This window comes from Anticarsia gemmatalis, chromosome 19 (assembly GCF_050436995.1).
Source record: "Anticarsia gemmatalis isolate Benzon Research Colony breed Stoneville strain chromosome 19, ilAntGemm2 primary, whole genome shotgun sequence".
NCBI classification, from domain to species: domain Eukaryota; kingdom Metazoa; phylum Arthropoda; class Insecta; order Lepidoptera; family Erebidae; genus Anticarsia; species Anticarsia gemmatalis.
In genome coordinates this window covers 3,146,396-3,166,689 of record NC_134763.1, presented here as the reverse complement: position 1 = coordinate 3,166,689, position 20,294 = coordinate 3,146,396, and the positions used below count along the sequence as shown (strand labels likewise).

The 20,294-nt window shown below is 39.8% G+C and overlaps 1 protein-coding gene across 2 annotated transcripts in view; it reads left to right on the top strand.

Moving 5' to 3' along the window:
• Window positions 1-20,294, top strand: part of lobo (coiled-coil domain-containing protein lost boys) — a 141,129-nt gene that overhangs the window by 19,150 nt on the left and 101,685 nt on the right. The window contains exon 1 of one of the 2 annotated variants that reach the window (XM_076126515.1): window positions 14,631-14,759. The exons of the other annotated variant lie outside the window; for it this stretch is intronic. The gene's annotated coding sequence lies outside the window, so the exon portion shown is untranslated. Of the gene's footprint in view, window positions 1-14,630; window positions 14,760-20,294 lie in introns of those variants that run through there. 2 annotated transcript variants of the gene reach the window in all.

The following is a 20,294-nucleotide window of genomic DNA, read 5'->3' as shown; positions in this document are numbered from 1 at the left end:
TCTACTCATATAAAAGTTTTATTACATTATATTTTTATGTCACGGATGTTTTTTGCAACAACCCACCCGAAAACTCTCATTTTAATTCTTAAAACCAGTTTTCGCTGCACTCCAAACAAAACAAAAACTTTCTTTGCAAGTCTTATTTAAATATCAATGATGTGTACTCATACTGTGATGCAACTTTATCTATTGTAGTAAATAATAAATGTAATCTGAACATTTATTTGTATGAATGAATGGAATAAATGGTGCAGGGATTGTGTTAAGTACGTTCCGTTATGCACATCTGGCGGAGGTGCCCGATGATTCCCGATTGTCCCCGATTGTCCACGAGCATGATGCTTGCCGTGGGGGTGGTGATCTAATTCTTTCTTGAATATAGGGTGCTTGTTGCTCCCGTAGATATAAAAGTTCGTCTAGTCTTGATGTTAGTAATTATTATCTCATTTATGAAATTTTACTTGCTGTGTAGTTTCATCTTGTTGTCCCTTTTTGTCAAATTATCTTAAGCTCATGAAGCATAGATAAGAATCAGATTAAAGTATAGAAAATTAGTTGTAGATACGCCTTTTAGTATTAGCTTTTCTATCATCTAATATACATTAGGACAATAATTATGATTACTAAAGTTATCTTTGACTTATCACCACATTGACGCATGCCTATTGCAAAAATTCCTGGTTCAACCAACCTGTTTTACGAGCCCTAATCGTAATTATCGTAGGAACTTGATTGTTCTTCCGCGAAGTGCACTGCTATGGGCGGGGTGTTGTGAATATCGTGCCGGTGACGTGTCAGTCAGGTATAAATTGAGCGGTCACCTCGTCACGCGCTACCCTTCACTCCTTTGATAACGTGCTAGCGTGGATGCCGGAATTTTAGTCATTAGGAAATGGTATACTTACATGTAAGCAGGTTATGCTGTACCTCGTCATTGTTTTTAGCTTTCAAATAATAAAATGACCCAAAATAAGAAGCTTAATTTTAATAGAAAAGCACCTTGAATATTGATTAAGACGTAATTAAATACCATTCATAAACTTTATTCATTTTGAAAATGATAAAGTATTTTTTTGTTTTGCAACGAGAAAGCGAAACTATAGCGGCGTAATTATATTCAAAAAGTAATAATAATGCAAAACCGTCCGTCAAGAGCCGACGCACCCCATTGTCGAACGTTCCAGAAAGCTTGCTTCCTCAATAAACAATAGCGGGGTCATTTGAGGTACAGTTGCTCTCTCATTCACCGTACATTCTCCGAGTAAGAGTTCTAAAAAACAACGTTATAAAAGTATAGAGTTACAACTACATTGTCTATGATTCTGTTGTTTTTTTTTTTATCATGTAAACTGGTTTACTCATGTCAGGCAAAGGAAACTAACATTCAGCCTGAAATGTAACGGCTTTATCATAAAACACTGAATTCAAATTTGAACACAATAATTGTCTGTTTTATTACCAAAGTTCGATCTCATTTTGCCTCATAAATTATGACAATGTCTGACTGACCCACTGAACTCGACTGCGATCGGAACATACAAAATTAATATTAAAGCATGGAGTCATAAAACGGGACCTGTTGCTCGTTCCCTGTGCATTGTACGTTTACAACCAGTGTTTCGACTAATTAAACCGCTTTATGAGCTTTTGTTTTGTCTTTACGGCCGTTCCATGGGCTTTTGAAGTGAGTTTTGATGATATGATTATTAATTTATAGGGATATTATACTTTGAGTGGTGATTTATGAGACTCTTGAAATAAAAACGTGTTTTTTTAATGTAGCTCTATGGATGAGTATCTGTGACTGTGTTTCATTAAATTAAATGACAAGTTTGACTTTTAAAATTACAGGCACGAAATGGCACGGCTACTCAAAAAAAAACTATTTTTATTTATTAAAGTTTATTTTAACCCTCATCAGATTAATTAGTTAAACTATCTAAATATTAGTTAATTGAAAATTCTCGTACGCATGGAAGGTAAATAAGTTGTTTATTGGGTTAAAATGTGATATAATCATAACTCGTTATCTGGCGTGCGATCAAGACACTTAATATGAGTTAAACTTGATTTTTCGCAAGCGCACGCTCCGCGGTGTAAACAAACCGACAACTTGAAGCTATTAAGTTGTTATTCGAAATATATTGTTGCGTTTTATTGCAGACCAGATTTAATATGCATATATTTATTGCTATTTATATTTTGAATGTCGATTTCCGAGGCATTTTTAGTGCAAAACTGATTGTAATTTATATCTTCGTCAAACATGATTGCGACGATTTAAATTATTTTAAATAATCTCTTGATTGCACACGTTTTTTATTCAAAATCTCAATTTTCCTTGGTTTTTTAATTGGTGTTAAAGGTGTTTCTAAAGCTTATCATTATCGTAGTTTACACTTTCCTAATTATAAAACACATAGCTGCAGTAAAGTCGCGGAAGTGACAAGATATTAAAAAATAATTTATAGTTATTGGCATGTCATACTTCGCAAATGCGTAAAGTTAGTTTTCTCAATGAAAATAAGAATTAATCTTTTGCTATGAATGGTGCCGTTAGGTGATACGAGCTTTGTAATAAACGTATTTGTTTGTGTGTGTATATACATATGTGTTTTTCTATGTGTGTGTGTGTGTGTGTGTGTGTGTGTGTGTGTGTGTGTGTGTGTGTTTTACGTAAAGTCACATAGTGAATGTCGTCGTATCGTTGCAAGCATTCTTCCACCATATTGGGCTGTAGTAATCACACGGCGTATGCTAATATTGCTGTATCTGTTTTCTACAATGACTATTGTTCGTCGAGCTTCTTTAATTGCATATTTTATTAGTGTTCTAAGATTTGTGTACAGGTTTCTATGTTGTTTGTTTGTGAATGAAAGGTTGAGGTATCTTGGTCTTTTGACAATCTTTAGTAAGTTCTGGTAACTAACAACGTAGGTAATTGGACAAGAAAATAACACTGTGTTTGCTTATTAAAGATATTCCCTAACTTTAATTAAGAACGTAAGGCTTCAAATTACTCATTAATCAATTAGGTCGAACCTAGTAAATGTCAGAACACCCAAAATCTCTATCTAGTCCACACACGTTAGCGTTATAAAGTAATTACACATAACTACTTAATACCAGAGCAAAATGTACTCAGGATATTCAGAGAATGTCGGTAAAAACCCAAAATGAGCATTGTTTATGCGTTTCTCACAAAATCGCGGCTCATAATAAGTAACAACAAAGGCGGGCTGCGTCCCTTTCAATTAGTTTTTACAGAGATAATGATTTACAACGGACGGACGGACGGACGCGCGGGTCCGTGTGTAATCGCGGACGGCCATCTCTTCCCGGAAAGCGCGACAATGAACACACGTTCGCGGTATTCGGCCCCTCTCTACGCTCGCCTCTATGTTCTGCTCTCGTTTGTGTGTGAAAGCTCTCGCGTGAACGGTAGGGGAGCGTACCGGCTAATTGAATGTTTTCGATGACAAATATTTTTCGTATAAATCGAGAGGATGCGTGTTTGATCCATTTATTCCGTATACCGTATAAAGTAATTATAATATTAGAGCTTAATAGATAGACTTGCATTTAAAACTTGATCGTATGAGCTATTTTATTAGTTCCCTTCTATGGTCATTGCACATCGTATTATTGCGTGTACGGCTCAGAATGTGGTAGAGCAGTCGCACATCCAGTGGGCAAGCAACACGCGTGACAAATCGCGACAGAATGAAACGAATGTGCCACTAATATTGATGCTCACGACTGCCCACTGTGCCTGTTCAAACTGTCTGGTGTCCATAAAGACAATATGCACTCTACTATAGCTCTACAGCTTATTACAACACCGATATGGTTCAATTTCACGTTCGTTTTTTATCCTGGGTAGTTTCACAAAACATAAAGACTCTACATTTTTTGTTTGTTTGAAAATAAATCTCTTAAAATGCCATGATTTTAGTTGTGACCTCGCAGTTTGTGTCGCATGTTTTCGTACCAAGACTGCACTTTCAGAATGAGTCATCTGGCGCATTTGGCCGTTCTTGAATTGATGCAAGCGACCACCGGATCTGTTGGCACGAAATCGATAGCTCCTCGGCGGAAACAAGGTGAAGTGTGCAAGTAAAAATGGCAACGTCGCGGCTGATACGCAGCGATGGCCGCGGTAGAGTCGGTGGAGGCAGGTAGAGGCTATAATGAGTCGGCAGTGGCAGGTACGCGCGAAACAAAGCCGCAGCTGGAAGGGCCCCGCGACTAATAATGTAGCGCGCTATTTTTTGCGCTCCAAAGAGTTGGTGCGCGTACGTGTCGCGTACCTGCGGGTGCGCAGGCCGCGAGCGCGTTCGCAGAATTCCATTTAAAAGATTAGACGGCAATATTGTTGGTAATCCTCCTCAGTATTGCTTTATTACAGCACAATGATGTTGTAAAACGTGGGTCGTTAACTCAGCTGTGCAGACTATTCTTTAATCGTTTTGTGGAAAAATATAGGCAGTAGTTTACGATAGAGATAAGCGTCTTTATGTTTGTTTACATATTTTCTCATATTCCTATGTTACAAAATAATTTGATCAGTAAAGTCTCTCCTAAAATATTTTTTCCAGGCATCCCACGCGTAATATAATGACACGTAAGTTATAAGAGAATATATTCTGTCGCCCCTACGCATGAATACCGATCGCAACGTGTCGCTCGGTTCGACGATTGATGGCAGCAATTTTCGCGGCCGTGCCCCTTCAAGTTATAGCCTGCACGTATCTGTGCCGCGCTAATGGCGGCATGGAGGCGGCGATCGGTCGGCGACGGCCGCGTAAAATGCGTAAATGTAAATGTACGACGTACGCCATCCGGCGCGTCGGTGGTGTCTCGCGATAATTTAGCCGCCGCCGCGCCCCGCGCCCGCCCCGCACCCGCGCCGCCGCCGTCTCGTCGCCGACACGTTACGTAAAAACTCGCGGCTCAACTGCACTCTATGTTATGGATATGGTAACAATCGACTCATCGGCTTTCTCTCGGATTCTTGTGCTCGAAATGCGTCGTATTTACATACAGAGGTTAGGAGTAGTTTCAGTATATTCTCAACATTAACCCTCTACTTTACCGTGCGATTTACAGTTGGTTGGCAATCCAAGTACTGCAGCTGAATAAAAATCGTCTTAAAGGATTGCTACTGCTATTAGTACGAATAGTTTGTTGCTGTAAACGCAAAACCGTTTTAACACGAATGTATGTAGATAGCTATTTACTTGCAAACTTAAGTATGATGTTTGACATTCTTTGAAACCAATTGTCAATAGTCAATAATATGTGACAAGTGTATAATAAACGATACTTGTTATCATGTTATTGTTAGTCATCAGGTAATCAGCGTCGTTATCGGCGCACAAATAGCTCATCACGATCGGCGCCGGTCGATGACTTATGCAAATCTTCCTACGCGCTGACATTGAATCTCTCCGATGATAATGTAATCTGCCGTTTGCCGACCCGCCGAATGTTTTCATCCGAACCATTTACATTGCAGCTATTAACTAAATTACGATTAAGTAATCAAATATTCACAAATCCTGTTGCCTTGTGATTTATAGTGAGCTCCGGTTTCGAAATATTTCGTCAGAATCTGAATTTTATCGCACGGCACTTCCATAAGTTTGAATTTCTGAAATCTGACATCTGCGCGGCATAATGTTATTGAAGGGTGGTACACCGTACAAAAATGTAAATGCGCCATAACTTTATATTTTGCAGCCGAAACGGCGACCTAAGTGCGGCCCTGACCTTTATTGAGTGCTTTCTTTATTAGTGATGTCCTATATCCAGTTAGTGCTCCGGCACCGCCTTTATCGTGTACTTAGTGATAGTTCGAGCTCGTTACGCGCCCTGACATCTGTGACCTTGCCCGTAAGGATCTCTATTTCAAATGACAACTGTTGTTGTAACAGTAAATGAAATCTAGGCGGAGCAATATTGCGAGCAAGAAAGTGCTCGAAGGTGTTTACAATTTATCAAAAAGTTGCTCCACGAACCCTTCCTCGTCATGCAACAATTCAAGGTATTTCACATAAAAACCGTATTGTTAGCCCTCCGAAAACACAATCGGTACATTCGGCAGATAAGCGTAGCAATTACTATGTAGTCAGCGGGCTCAAAGGCGGGTGAGACGTGCCTTATCAATAGGGTGGCGGTCGGGCAACGGCGGCGGCGGCTGTTTTTTGCCGCGGCCGCGGTGTCTACGTGCAAGCCGTGCAACGTCGCACAAAGACCATTACTATTAGACTGTCGCGGATATTCGTGGGAATGCAAGGGTTGTCCGCGGATCCGCGGCAAAAAATAACAAACTTTCTTCAGATAGCGTTCGCGTGAGACCAACGAATCAAATACTTAATTGGACCCTTTTCACGACATTGTTATGCAGATCTTGTCGTGTTGTCTTTAGGCTTGCGTTTTTGGCCGATTGAATGCGTCTTTCACTTGCCTGATTGAGCATTGAAATGTAATAAGATACTCGGAACATATTGAAATGAGCAATTACTTGTGTTACCCAATCGGCGTCATCTCTACAATTCTGACTCTATATTATGTTATTCGTAAAAATGATTTGGGTAAGCTTTCTAAACACAGTTAAGAAGTATTTTTTGTTTCTATATCATAGTAGGTCTGTACGGTACACCTACAATGCTTTTTCTTTTTAGCCTAAAGACTAGAATATATCGAATCAACCCTAAAACGCTCAATTATCGGGTAATACCAAAACGAATAGTTAATAGCGAAACAAAATAAAAAATATCGCTTATGTAGTGTCGTGAAGTTGAGTTTCGTAAATAGTGTCGGTCCGTCGCGATAGTCTCGCGAATGTTGCACTGTGATTATGTAAGTGTATTGCGTCTGTTATCAGGTCGTTATCGGCGGCACCTCCGCGCGCAGCCGTCCGTGATCTGTTATCAGCGGACAGGTTCGCCTTGCGACATGTTCGCTGTTGCATGTGCGCACGCTATTACACTTAATCACTTGTATGCAGGTAAAGGTCCCCAATTGCCTTCAACGGGCCACGTTTTGTTTCGCGTTCTATACGAGCGCGATATTGGAATGCTATAACGCTTGTTATTTATCGCTCATTAAGCCAGCGGTACACCTCCCCCTTATTTAATATACGTGCGTTCATGGAGTCCATCCCGATTTCATAAAGTTCCCCAGTTTCCCTATTAAAATTATAAGCTTTAAGTAGGTTCGGGCTTAATCGAGTCACCTCGAAGTTTTCATTTTGTAAACGGCTCAAGTTGTTGCGAGAGCACACGGCCGCGGCCGGCGGGTTTAACGAGCGCCGCCGACAGAGTTTCTGAACGATTATCTCCACGACTAATTATTTCCGCCGCGGCGCGACTCACGCGCGCCTCCTCACGTCGCCGACGCGTTCGCCCGTCGAACAAGCTTTTAAAATTGTACATCTGCGCGGTCAATAGACGGCGCATGCATTTCACGCGCGGCCGCCCGGAGCCTATCTATACCTGACGTTGACGCTCGCGATCTTATTACCGCGCCGCCGAGAAAAAAAACACAAAGGAAGCGGCGGCGAGCGGCGAACGGAGCGGCCTCGGAGATTTATGGAGGCGCGGCGCCGCCGGGGGCCGCTGTGTCCCCGAATCGCGCTCGCGGCTTCCAGGAAGCGCGATGCGGGCGAGGGTTGGCTTGCACGGCGAATATTGATTACCCACTGGTCGTACTATTAATAGGAGGTCGGTTGACGTCGCCCGGTGGGAGTTCACCCGCTCTGTCCGCACTCGACCTACGCGAGCTCAGTACGTTCGCCTTTCCGCCGTCCATTTCGCTAATTGCCCCAAGCCACACCGGCCTGACCGTTCTTAGTGTGCCATGTACTAACTAAATTATTTTGTGTATGCACGCCGCATTGGTAATTGCCACTCAGCTCCAAACACATAGACGAGAATGAGGAGCATTAATCTGACCTCTGAAATATGCATTGTTTATTCGATCACATCTGCTCACCAGAAAAAGCGTTTGTGACACGTGTTTTCTCTTCAAACGTCTGCGCTCTCCTGTGTTGTAACATTTGGCAATCGATAACTTGATTAATGTTTGTTGCACTAAGTCAGCGATCTTAACGCTTAGCCTTTTCTCTTTCCTTGCAAATAGGTCTTTCACGCGGTTGTTGCAAGGGAAATGTCAAAATTTGTTATTTTAACAAGATAACAGCAGCGGGCATCAGCGGAATATGAACTAGGGGAAAGCGAGCGTGCATCGGTGCGTTGTGAGCTTCTAGAAAGTTCGAACAATGCGTTAATCGTCCAGACAGGCAACGGCAGACAGTGACCTGTAAGCGCCGGTTGTACCGTCACGCGGGTGACGCGTGCGCGGACTGCGCGGGCGCAGGCGGCCGCGACTAGGGCCACCATCGCAATTTACGTTAAATTAGGATTAAATGCTTTGCTTAGGAACGCCGAACTGAAAAGGAGAGCGAAGGTTGTCTGCGTGTAGGGCACAAGTTACACCAGATAGCGACATAACATGGCATTCTCAAATGAACATAAACGCTTACCGTAAAACGGGGTGAATAGAATTCGCGGGGTGAATAGAAAAAAAAACAGGAAAGTTTTCAAGCCCAATGTTTGAGTACTCCTCGTTTAAGAATTTTGTTCAAATTTGAAATGATTACACGTCGATATTACTTCTCTGCGGTGTCATAATTGTTTAAATGTTTAAATTGATATTTATACCCAAAAAATTGCTTCAAAGTCAACCGTCCTCGAATGCCTTAATGGTCCATACATTTTTTTCAAAACTTTGGATTTAAAGTGGAATTTCTTTTCTAATGAGTTGTTTGGAGTGTTTATCTCTTTAGCTGTATATTTATCTATAAAGATACAATATTGTTAACTGAAAAAACGTTTTAAAACACAATTTTTCCATTCACCCCTCTGGTCGTTTCGATTCACCCCTATCGCTGGGTGAATAGAAATTGACCATTTTTTTAATGAAATATCGTAAAACTATGCATATTTTTGGACAAATATGGTTTTAACTCTTTCTTCATGGCGCCGGACATGATATAAAACAACCTGACAATAAAAATAACAAGTTATTCGCTACAAATTTTTAGGACAAAGTTGAAAATTGTTTCTATTCACCCCGTTTTACGGTATTCCTCTGTTTTTTATTTATCAAGTAGGTTCGAAGATTGCTTCGAAGGTTTTTGGCTCGTGTAATGTGTTATCTAAGACGTTTGTCCGCGGAAACGCAGACGGGTGGCAACAAGCGCGACGCGTCGGCGCGCGGCGGGCGCGAGGTCACCGCGCCCGCGCCACCGCCGCGCGCGCACTACGACGCACGCGCTGCAACACGATGCGACAGATATCTGTGATTGATCGCTCACAACTAATACCTACTTATACTCTAATCACCTTGCAATAACTTTAAACTTTTCCTGTAGGTACCTACTATGTATTTTCAAATCATTCAGGTTTATCAGCCGGTTTCTCGGGCATTCACTAGTTATTCAATCAGCTACTCCCGCTGGTCGGTATAGCAGTTCATCTGCTTTTTAATGAAAATGTTTTCTGAAAATGACAAAAGGGTCTAGTGTATGCTAAAAGACATCACTTTTTGTTGCATCGTGACTAGTTGTAGATTACAGCAGAGTAGAGTCCCAAAATACACAAAGGTTATTGTCCGCGCCACCTGTCTTTGTTTGCCAATATTTATTTGTTACCACACGCCAATGTTTACCTCTGTCTACGCTTATAGGATACGCTAAGTCTGCCACGGTTGTGACGCTTTTACCTAGTTTTGCGCATCTATTATGTTACTAGGTATATGTTTATTATTCTCAGTCTAAGTTCTTGTGGATTTATAGCTGAACGTTGCAGCCGCGATATTGCGCTGATGTGTCAATAATGGTTTATCAACTTTTCCTCCCCATCGCAGTAATCACGTCGTGTCAAACAATGCGGCGTTATCGCGAAACTAAATACGTCACAGCACCACACTGTTCGTTTGAGCGGAGTGTACACCGGCGGCGCTGCAGCGTTGCGTCACCGCATCGAACGGATATAGCCGCGATCGATCAACATCGTTTCCTTTATTTTTGCGCGACGCCATCGCTTGCAGCCGCCCGCAGCGGCTAGCGGTCGCCCACGGCACCACATTCTGTACCTAGCTTTCTATTCTATTCAGAGACAATCTAGTACGTAGACTGCAGACCGTTTCACAATATGCAAGTGCCGCCATTCCGATGCAACGTCAATACAAAGCGTGGCGGCCCGGCGCGACGAGGATCGAGGAAGCGAGCCGCGATCCACCTCTGACACTACTATTTTCAGCGTTTACGCAATATGTTGATTTATGTACAATGCGTATCTTGTCCGTGGTTTCGCAACTTCTATTCATTGTTACCGATCTGTTTAACGTAACATTTGTGACGAGAAGTAGACGAGAGTATGACATGATTAGCATTTAAAATATATCGATCTCAGCATAGAGTGTACTTGCCAACAATATCTACAATACTGAAATGAAATGAATTGCAATATCTTTACGTTATAATCGGATGTTATTCATTTTCAATACGACTTATCGTACAAAATGCCATATCTCTATAATCTTGATGATACGATTGGCATTGGCGATATACATTGATAGCTAATCTCGTCGTCTGTCGCCGTGATTTTCGCATCGCGATCTCAACAACGACCGCTAATTGTTCGTGAGAGTTCAACAATACTATTTTATCGTTTGGAAGCGTTTCCGTGTGGGTGCATCATTGCACTCTTCAACCAACATCTACTAAATCTCAAGATGTGAAAACATGAAAGTTGCGTGACCATTGACGTTCGGACGCGTGTCTTCTCATATTTGCTAGAGACAATCACGCGATGTTAAGCACGTAACGCGATGTGCCCAGAGTGAAACTTCTTAGGAAGTGTATCAGAGACGGGGGAGTGGCGTTCGGCAATAAGTTTCAAAGTTTTATTTTACGTTCCTCTGTCCACGTGCGGCACTTTGGCTTGTCTCTCGTTTGGCATTAAATGTGCACTGTGTGTGCCCGGTCTAACAGTTAGTCGCTAGTCGCTAGGTAAGACTTCATAATATTTTATACATTTTAGTTTGTTAGCTTGTTTCTGCAAACACTGTATCTTCAGCCTATGGGTGTGTTTGCATGGAATTCGATTTGTCCGACCTCTTAGTATCGGTTGGACTGTTGCGCTTGAATGACAAACGCTCATGCCAATCTCGTTACTCCTTTGAGGTACGGAGTTCAGATGTCAATCGCACTGTGAGGAAACTGATATTCTGATGCATTTGAATGGACACGATGGCTACCCAGATAAACAACTCGTAGTGACAACTTCTAGGAAATTGTTCTCTATATTATATTCTATAGTATTTAATCCTATTGGATAAAATGTTAAAGTTGTTCAAACTGTTTGAAGTCTATTACCATGGCTATACTGGTTCCAATTGAAACTTTTCTTGTATCCACTGAAGCATGTAACTTGCAACTAAAATGTAAACGTGTAAAATGTAAGGTGAGTGCAACAGGCTATCATATAATTGTATTCATTAATGAAGAAAAAAAATATAACACAAAGAGAACCGCTTATAAACATTGAGAAAAATATTACAAAAATAAATAATTATACAAATTTAGAAACAAAAAAAAATGGAAATATTTCTTTTACTAAACATTTTAAAGTAAAATATAAGTTAGTTCAGCAATCAAACATCTCTAGGCTCCTTACGTACACAGTACCTGTCTGTTGATAATTTAGTTTTCAGTAGTTGCGTGGTAAAGGATAGCTGGAGTCGGTAATTTGTCTGAAATCCCCTCTGGCTACATACGTTGTGAGGCGTTTCTACGAACTCAGTCTCTGTTGTATTCCCAGGACTACTCGCCGTTGATGTTTCGCGGATATTATCAAGTATCAACTAATTCGCATAAAGCTCCCCCAAATATTATTTCTAGAACAATCGCCCGCGGATACAGAAGCTTAAAGTAACAATCGCTGTTTAACACTAATTTGTTGTTGGTAGGTAACTAGACAATGTTTACGTTTTTGTGATTTCTGTCTGGAGTATACATGCTTATTTACGACTTTATTACACCAAATATACCGTTTTAACACTAAAGATAAAATAATTGTAAAAACGTAGGTCTGTCTATAACAAAAAGTATTTACGCGTCTCATTATAATGCCGAACTACTTCATTCACGCAATAGTAACTGCATTTAAATCGACAATATACATAAACGATAGGCCATAAAATGTTTCCAAATTCAATTAGGACGACCTACGCATATTATTATGGAGCTACGACGTAAAAGGGCGGCGCGTATCGATCGCCCTCTATTAGTGCAATCGTTGCGGCCATCGTGGGAGCGCAGGCTCAGCTCGCGCTGCGCGTGAGTCGACACACACGCTACCGACGTCATACATCAGTAAGCGGCCATTTTCCAACCGCGCATTTGAATTGTTAATGGCGATTTTAACAGCAAAATAAAATGTATTTAACGTTTTCCAGGTTTTAGTGATGTCTTTACGATGTGACGCGGACCGTTTTCAGATTGTTTCGTGGGAAACTTGCGAGAATATAGTGTCGCGGTGGGCGATATTTCTTGTATTAACGCCTTTCTATAAGCGTGAATACATAATGTGTGAGGACGTTATTCTGAATATTGAAAGTTTTAAAAGTACCGTTGACCATTTTGAAGCACCTATCATAATAATGTAAATCAGACAAATACGTGTTAATTAAACTTTAAAAGCAGAGCGTACGTTAAAAAAAAGTGCGACCGAAAAGTTTTGCTTCGTCAAATTCAATACGAATCGGCTGTTTCTACAAAAAAAAAACGCATGCTCCTATTTGACTACTCGTTATAAAAGAAGAAAAGATCCACGAAACTGTGCGAAATTTCGTCGAAAACCTCACGTATTTTTCACAAAAGCTCGGCCCGAAATTTTTGTTATTCTAAAATATTCTATCACGAAATGTCATGAGGTCTAGGCATCTAGATCGTGACTGATACTTCGGCATCTATCTTAGGTCCCACGTGAATTGCGAGAGAAAGAATTACGTTTCCGTAATCAGAGTAAATGTATGTAATTTTGGCGGTTGCCAGATTTATTTGAGAGTTTTATTAAGGCACGTGTAGTATTGAAGCCAGATTTTTATCGTAAAACGCGACGTTTATTCTGCTCTTAAAGAAATGTTTAGACTAAGATGTCCTAATTATCTAAGTAGTAGATTGCTGTCCAGTTAGCGTGACATTTTTTATTTATACTCAAATCGAGCTATATTCATACAGAAAAAAACCTTATATTTCAACCGCGGAACCAAACGTGAAAGTCTAATTTAACATTCTCACTCCTTACTTATCTTACACTAGAGTAGGTACCGTGCGCTAGAGCCTGCTTTTTGAAAAGAAAAACCGTTCAGCGTTTTTACACAGGCCAAAATGTCAACGAGAATAGTTCTTTTATAGTTTGAATTGTATCTTCAGTTATTTACCTTAATTTACCCAACTGCGTGATGCAAAGGAAGGTAACGGGTTGTTATTTAAATATTTTTCCTTGAATTTGGGACATATGGGAATGATGAAATCATTTGATAAGACGATTGAAAGCAGACAGACCTATATAACGAGTCTATATTGTTCACTTTAAGTACTAAACAACAACGTTACCTTCGATGTGGTAACTCATAACTAACGATTAAAGATAGGCTACATCAGTATCGTTGCTTAAATACAAAAAATTGTAACGTGACCGTCGTTAAGTTATCTCTTACAGCCGTTAGGTTATTGCAACTGGTTTATTAATTAATTAGGTATGAATATCGGCGGCGTGACGCCATACTCGTTATCCTGTGTCCTCATGGACTGCAATGCGTCGTTCGCAGCTGCAATGTTTTTAGCGACAGTGCAAATGGATATGGTAGCGGTCACAGAACAGGCGTTAGTGGAGACGCAAGCGGAAGCGTAAACGGGTTGCGTCAATATGTGCTTCTTTAATAAACGGCAATCGAATTTTATATTTTTGTGTAATGCAATTGATTATGCTACGTTTGTTTCCTGTTTTGATACATGTCACCATGCAATGTCTGAATAAAGATTTTTCGCAAATTACATAATTCGTAATCTAGTATCGAAGCCCTATAATGCGTATTTATCAGATAACAGTGTATCGTGATATGATTTATAATCAACTAAACAGATTATCTTATATCTGCTTAATAAATCGTTTTCATAATATTGATCTACAGCTTAAAGTGGTCATTCGAAATACATGCTTATTAACTCTTCTATCACCAATTATTGCTGAAAAATGTATATAAATTTATCAAAAGAAGTTTTTTGAAGATTATGATTATCGCAGGCCCCTACCTACCTGAAAACGGAGAGACTATATGAAGTTAGTATGTTATCATGCTGAAATAAATGATTTTCTTCTTCTTATAGACAAAATAAAGATATAAATAGCTTAGTTACAAATCAAGTTTTAAATCATTTGTCACTAGCGAGTGCGTCACGCTAGTCTGTGTGTCAAGCATTAGGTTCGGTTCGGCACGTTTGCGCACGGCTGACGGTGACCGGGCGACGCGCGCATGTTACGCGCACGCGGTGAGCGGCCGCTGCGCCCGCGACGAATGACTCACGGTCGCCCGCGCCCGCGCCGCTAAATAACACGGATCGAATTGTTTGTGCATCGTGTCCTCGCGTCGTGGCGCACTCTTACATCTATAAGTAATAGGTACTATACATTTATGAAAAAGTATTTTGATTGTGCATCTACTTGTTTAAAAAGCAATTAGAAGTTTGTATTGTCTAAATGGTGTTTAACTATGCATTTGTAGCTTTCGTATATGCAACAGGTAATAAAGATGCAAAGTGAAAATCAGTCTTTAAGGATAGTCTTTCGTCAGTTGGTTCAATTTAAGAAAATATGCTCCTTTTGCTGGAAATCCTTCTTTAAGAGCAATTTATAGGTTTCGTGGTCAAATATACATTTGAAAAAACTCAATCGACGTGTGAATCCGCGGATATATCTTAGTGTTTTATAAGTCATAGAATAGAACGGTGTTTTTCCCTTTTTACGTCAATTGGCTGAGTTATGTCCGTGTTCTTGGTAGTGATCTCAATGGCATTGATTTAAAGATCATTCGTCGATACGTTTACAATTTGCGTGTGAGATATTGATCGTCTTTTTCAAGTCGCAGTTTTCCTCTTCTTTTGCTTCTCTTTTGATACGTCTGACTCTATTTTAAGCTTAAACAATTACCTGAATTATTAAATTAAATGCTTAAGGATGAACTATTCAGGATGACTGCCGCAGAGGCGCGGTCGGTTAGTCCAATTGCTGAGCAGGTGCAATTTCCAGGTTGGATAAAGTTTTGCTCTTTTTCTTACTTATAATAGATTTTTCTCAATCGTTGTCCTTAGTCTGGTAGCGTATCAGGTATATGGCAACAGACTAGACCCTTATTACAACGGACTAACATTGTTGATGGAGAAAGTAGAAACGGGTGTATTTCATACACTTCTGTCTACGCCTTTAGGTATGATTGGCGTGATACTATGTTTGCAGGTGTGCTTCTGGATGGTTTTTTATCATTATCCTAAATGGATGAATCATTATCATCTGATTACGTCCGCGCAGAAATAAAAAAAATGTTAGAATGTCATCCAAACCTGTTCAGACGATTAACGCAATTCACATATAATAATATCGTCATTTTTTTAATTTGTAGTAAGTATCCTAAATATTTTTTTTTGTCTTTCAATTTCGAGAGAACACCGCTACATATTGCAGATGACACCGGTCCGGAAGGAATAATTTAAAGGTGAACGTGTTACCGTTTACAGTTATAGTTATGGCTGCCGGGCACGATATGGAGTGTGGTGATCAAATTAAGATGATCTACAGTATGTTTTCTCTTCATGAAGTCTTCCCGACTCTTAGTAAGGACGAATCCTGTGTGAAGACAGACTTTACTATCATCTGCGGTGACTGACACGTATATTTTTAACATAGTTCGGGAGTCGAGTCTATTATACTCGTAGAGAGCCTCGGAATGCATGATTTGTCTAAAATTGAATTGATATTTTGAAGTAATTATGTCCAAAAGAACTAACCGTAGTTAACCTAATCAAGTCTGCGGGGATAGACGTTCTGAAATGACTTATTTTGTATGGCTCTAGCTGCTATCCCCAAAGAATGCATACTGTTAGACCCGTTCATGCGTTATCGATGGTCATAAAAAAAAGTTACTCCATCCAACCATCTAATCCATCCAAAATTAATTTAAACTTACAAATGCATACCAACTGTTTACCTAATTAATCAACTTACTACTTTATTTCAAACTCGCAGCCTACCCCGACTTTGCCCGATTTAAACAGTTATTTTACAAAAACAACCTTTACAACTTTTACGCATAAACCTTGCTCTTGAATTACCCTATCTATTGAAAAATTGAGATTTGTGAATATTTTCATATGACCTAAACCTTCTTAGCCACAATGGTTACCATCAGCATAAACCATGAGAGTCCGTGACCCGGATGATGCTGGCGTCTGTTTTTTACACTACTTGATATAAGCATGCGGGCGACACTGCAAAAACTACGGGTAAATATGCACTTGAAAATCAAAATCAATAAACGATTTAGGTTGGTATTCAAAGATGCCGATGTAGTCTTAGGAATACTCATAGCTAGTTGTGCTCACCAGTCGGTCAACGTTCTTTGGGTTAAGCAACCGTTGGCGCGGTCAATCTATAGATGGGTGACCGCATAGTGATATCTGAACTGAGCGTCTCCGTGCTTCCGTGTCCCTCTAAATAACAGGTGTTAAGCCATGTCAAAGGCGTTTCGGGCTTGAACAACTTTGACACTTGGTTGACCACTAGCCATATGATAGATAAATAAATAGTCCTAAGACTGTCTTTGAGGCGCGAGTGTCGGTAGTGTTTCCGACTGGTGACCATGACCACTGGAGTTTTCAGTATGGCTGTCAACACTACATTAATAAAATTTTAAAAGTTTAAATCTACTCTACAAAAGTCAAAATATTTGTACCTATTAAACTTCAAGAACTAAATCGACATGCAACACAATGTTCAAGATATTACATTGAAATTCACACGTGGCGCGACCCGTCCAAGCGCACTGATTGAATACAGTTTCCTTCCAAGCAAAAAAGGGTTACTGCAACATAAAAACATAGAGCATAACAAAGAAAACAAACATCTCAAGAACAGCTGATCTCAACGACCACTAACATGTCTATAAAACGTTTTCAACACAAAACGTATCGCTAAACTGCTGAATACGACAATTGCCCATTATCACACAACAAAATAACTTCTAGTTCCACCCGATAAAGTTCAAATTGGAACGAAACATAAAGGGCAATGATAATAACAACAGGGCAAAGAAAGGCCAGTTTAAAACGACCCTCCACCCTTCCTTTTAACAGTTGAAATTGGGCATACGAATGGCAGATCTAGAGTTCAACTGAAACTGGTCGATTTATTGAGTTGCGTCGGAAAGTTTTGTAGATATTGAAACGAATAGCGCCACCTGTTGAGCTCGGTTTGCAACTTCGTTAATGGCCCTCTCTATTGGCCCAATGATGTCTGTGTTAGATTGTTGTTAAAGTACTCAAATTATATGTGTTTATGAGGGATAAAGGCTTCCGCGCACTGGAGCGTAATGTGTTGAGCGATGTAACAGGTGATAATGGTTTAGTTGTAGCCCGTGATACGTTTTCCATCAAGTTTGGGACGTACTGATGGTATCTGTATTCAAATGTGTGCGATAGTATCGGCGTCGGGGCGATGAATGACTGTTGATGTGCCCTCGTGTATTAAATTTATACAAATGAAGGCTTTTAACTTGAAAAGTAAATTATTAAAATGTTATGATTGTTGAGACGGACTGTATTCAAGTCTGTTGGATAAATGACGTGAGCACGAGTATTATCACTCATTCACTGACTTATTCATATTTTATGTTAAAATATTACTGTTTTGTCAGACAGTTTGTAGTGATAGCGCAGTAGTCCGTCGGTACACGAAATAACATAGTTTCATTGTTTACAAAGTGTATAACTGTATGTGTAAGTTAAAGCTAAATTATAATATTAGTTTTACCTTCGCCTTGGAAATAAAACTAGCTGAACGTTTTCTTCAGACTTTCTTAATGTATAGTTAAGTAAACAGTTAGTATGTTATTCTTGCAAAGAACGACTAAAGGGAACCAGTTAATGTGAAATCTAATTGGAATCTTTTGGAGATGTTAGACTTTTGTTAATACCCTATTACCGTAGCAACTACAGTATAAGGCCTAAGTCTATTACATGACAGTGGTCGTTTGTACGAAGAAACATTTAGAAAACAAATCACATACTTCTCATATTTAAATTAAAGCAAAACAAACTATGCTTTTAAATAAGTTACTACAACAACTTATGTTAAAAAAAACTATCCAGAATTAAAATCATCTACAAAGTCAAATAATATTTACTACACACGACGTCAGAAGCCAAATTAAGCTATGACGATATCAAAATCACACATACGTAAGGAAAAGCGTATTAAAAATAATACGTTGCAGTGTTAAATTGATGACAAATGAGGAAAAACAATATACATATTTTCCTTCCTGCATAGATTTTGCGACAATTTGACGTAACAATCGGCCGGTGATGAAGTAATGATTGGTGCCAGACGTTCTGCTTACATCACAGTACACGTAACAGTTTATCTTACTTATGTAAACAATTATAATGTACTGCATTTTTTAGTTCTTTGTCGGTCGGTAGGTTGTTGTTCTGATTTATGGTTGGTCCATATTGTATACCTTGAGATAGATCTATTTACATCACTGAAAAGTTTTTTTAGATTCCTCCTTCAGCCATGCTCTTCGTAAGTTGTTCTAGCCTATTTCATGAAGCCCAGCATCCCCTGGAGAAGAGGCGGGCATCTCCAGAATTGTCTTTTGAAAAAGTCCTAAGATGTAGAAATATCAGAAGGTGCCTAGTTAAGGCAGTTACCAAACAATCTATTCTTGTCTAAAGTTGGTGGTATTACGACTGGTCGTCATTTCTTTGTAGGTAGTTCAGTATCATTATGCAGGTTCACCTTATTATACTAGGATTATCGCAGGGCAGTGGCTACCCCATGTAAGATGTTTTAGCTACCGGATAGAAATGCATTTGATTAGTTTGACCAACTCTCGTTCTCATCTTTCAGGTTTAGTGTTTTCAGTTTGTTTGCTTTTCAGTGTATTTCTAATAGTCTTTGTTTTTCGAGTATGAAAAAGCCTGTTTCATTTAGGTATTCTGCGCGTCACAGATCTTTCGTATACTCCACCTGTTACGATACTGTAGCATCACATTCATTGATTGTTTACTTAAAGTCACTCAAATGTCCTTACCCACTGGACCTGCAGTGAAAGACGAATCGTTTCATAACACAATCATAGTCACGTAACTAATCTATAAATGATTACAATGACAATACTGATGTAAGCGCACACGACTCGATCCCGATAACAAGCAATATCGAATCAATAGTCGGGGCCGAGTCATTCCGAGTCAAACGATCGCCTCGAAATTAGAGCGCGCGAACGTGCGTTCCTTTGAGCGCCATTTGCGACAGAAAGCAAGGCAAGCAAAGGGGAGCTTATTACTAGTGGGGGGACGATTCGGCCTTCGAGACGAATCTTATGTGCGTTGTGTTTGGGTTCTCGAGGACCAAAAACGAAATGGTAAAGTTTGAGACAAAGATCTTTGACTTCGTTTTCCTGGTTTGTATGTTCGGTTCGGAACTGGATTAGTAAAGGATGTTGAGCTGCTTTGTATCGTATTTGAAAATCATTCTAATATTGTGCAAAAGTATGTATAATGAACTAAATACTTTGAGGATCATATATTTTTCAACAAAAATGAAGACTATTTCTAAGACTATTTCTACCGTTAGAAGCGGTACCAAATATAGAGTTCACGTCCAGAACTTTACTGAAAATTTGACCAATTATCAAGCACATGAAATAAACTTCCAAAAATTATTTTCCAATTAAAAAAAGGCGCACTAAAAATAAAATTCGTCCTCGTCTTTCGTCCAAAAAAGAGGTATATTCGCTTCTCTACTTATTACGCTCGCCGGCTCTTTATGGCGGCTGGACTCGGGTCAGCGCTGGGTTTTTTGTCGTGGCACGTAGCCCCCCGCCACCCCCTCCTACTGCCACCCCCGCGAGTATCACGCGCGACTCCAGATAGGGGT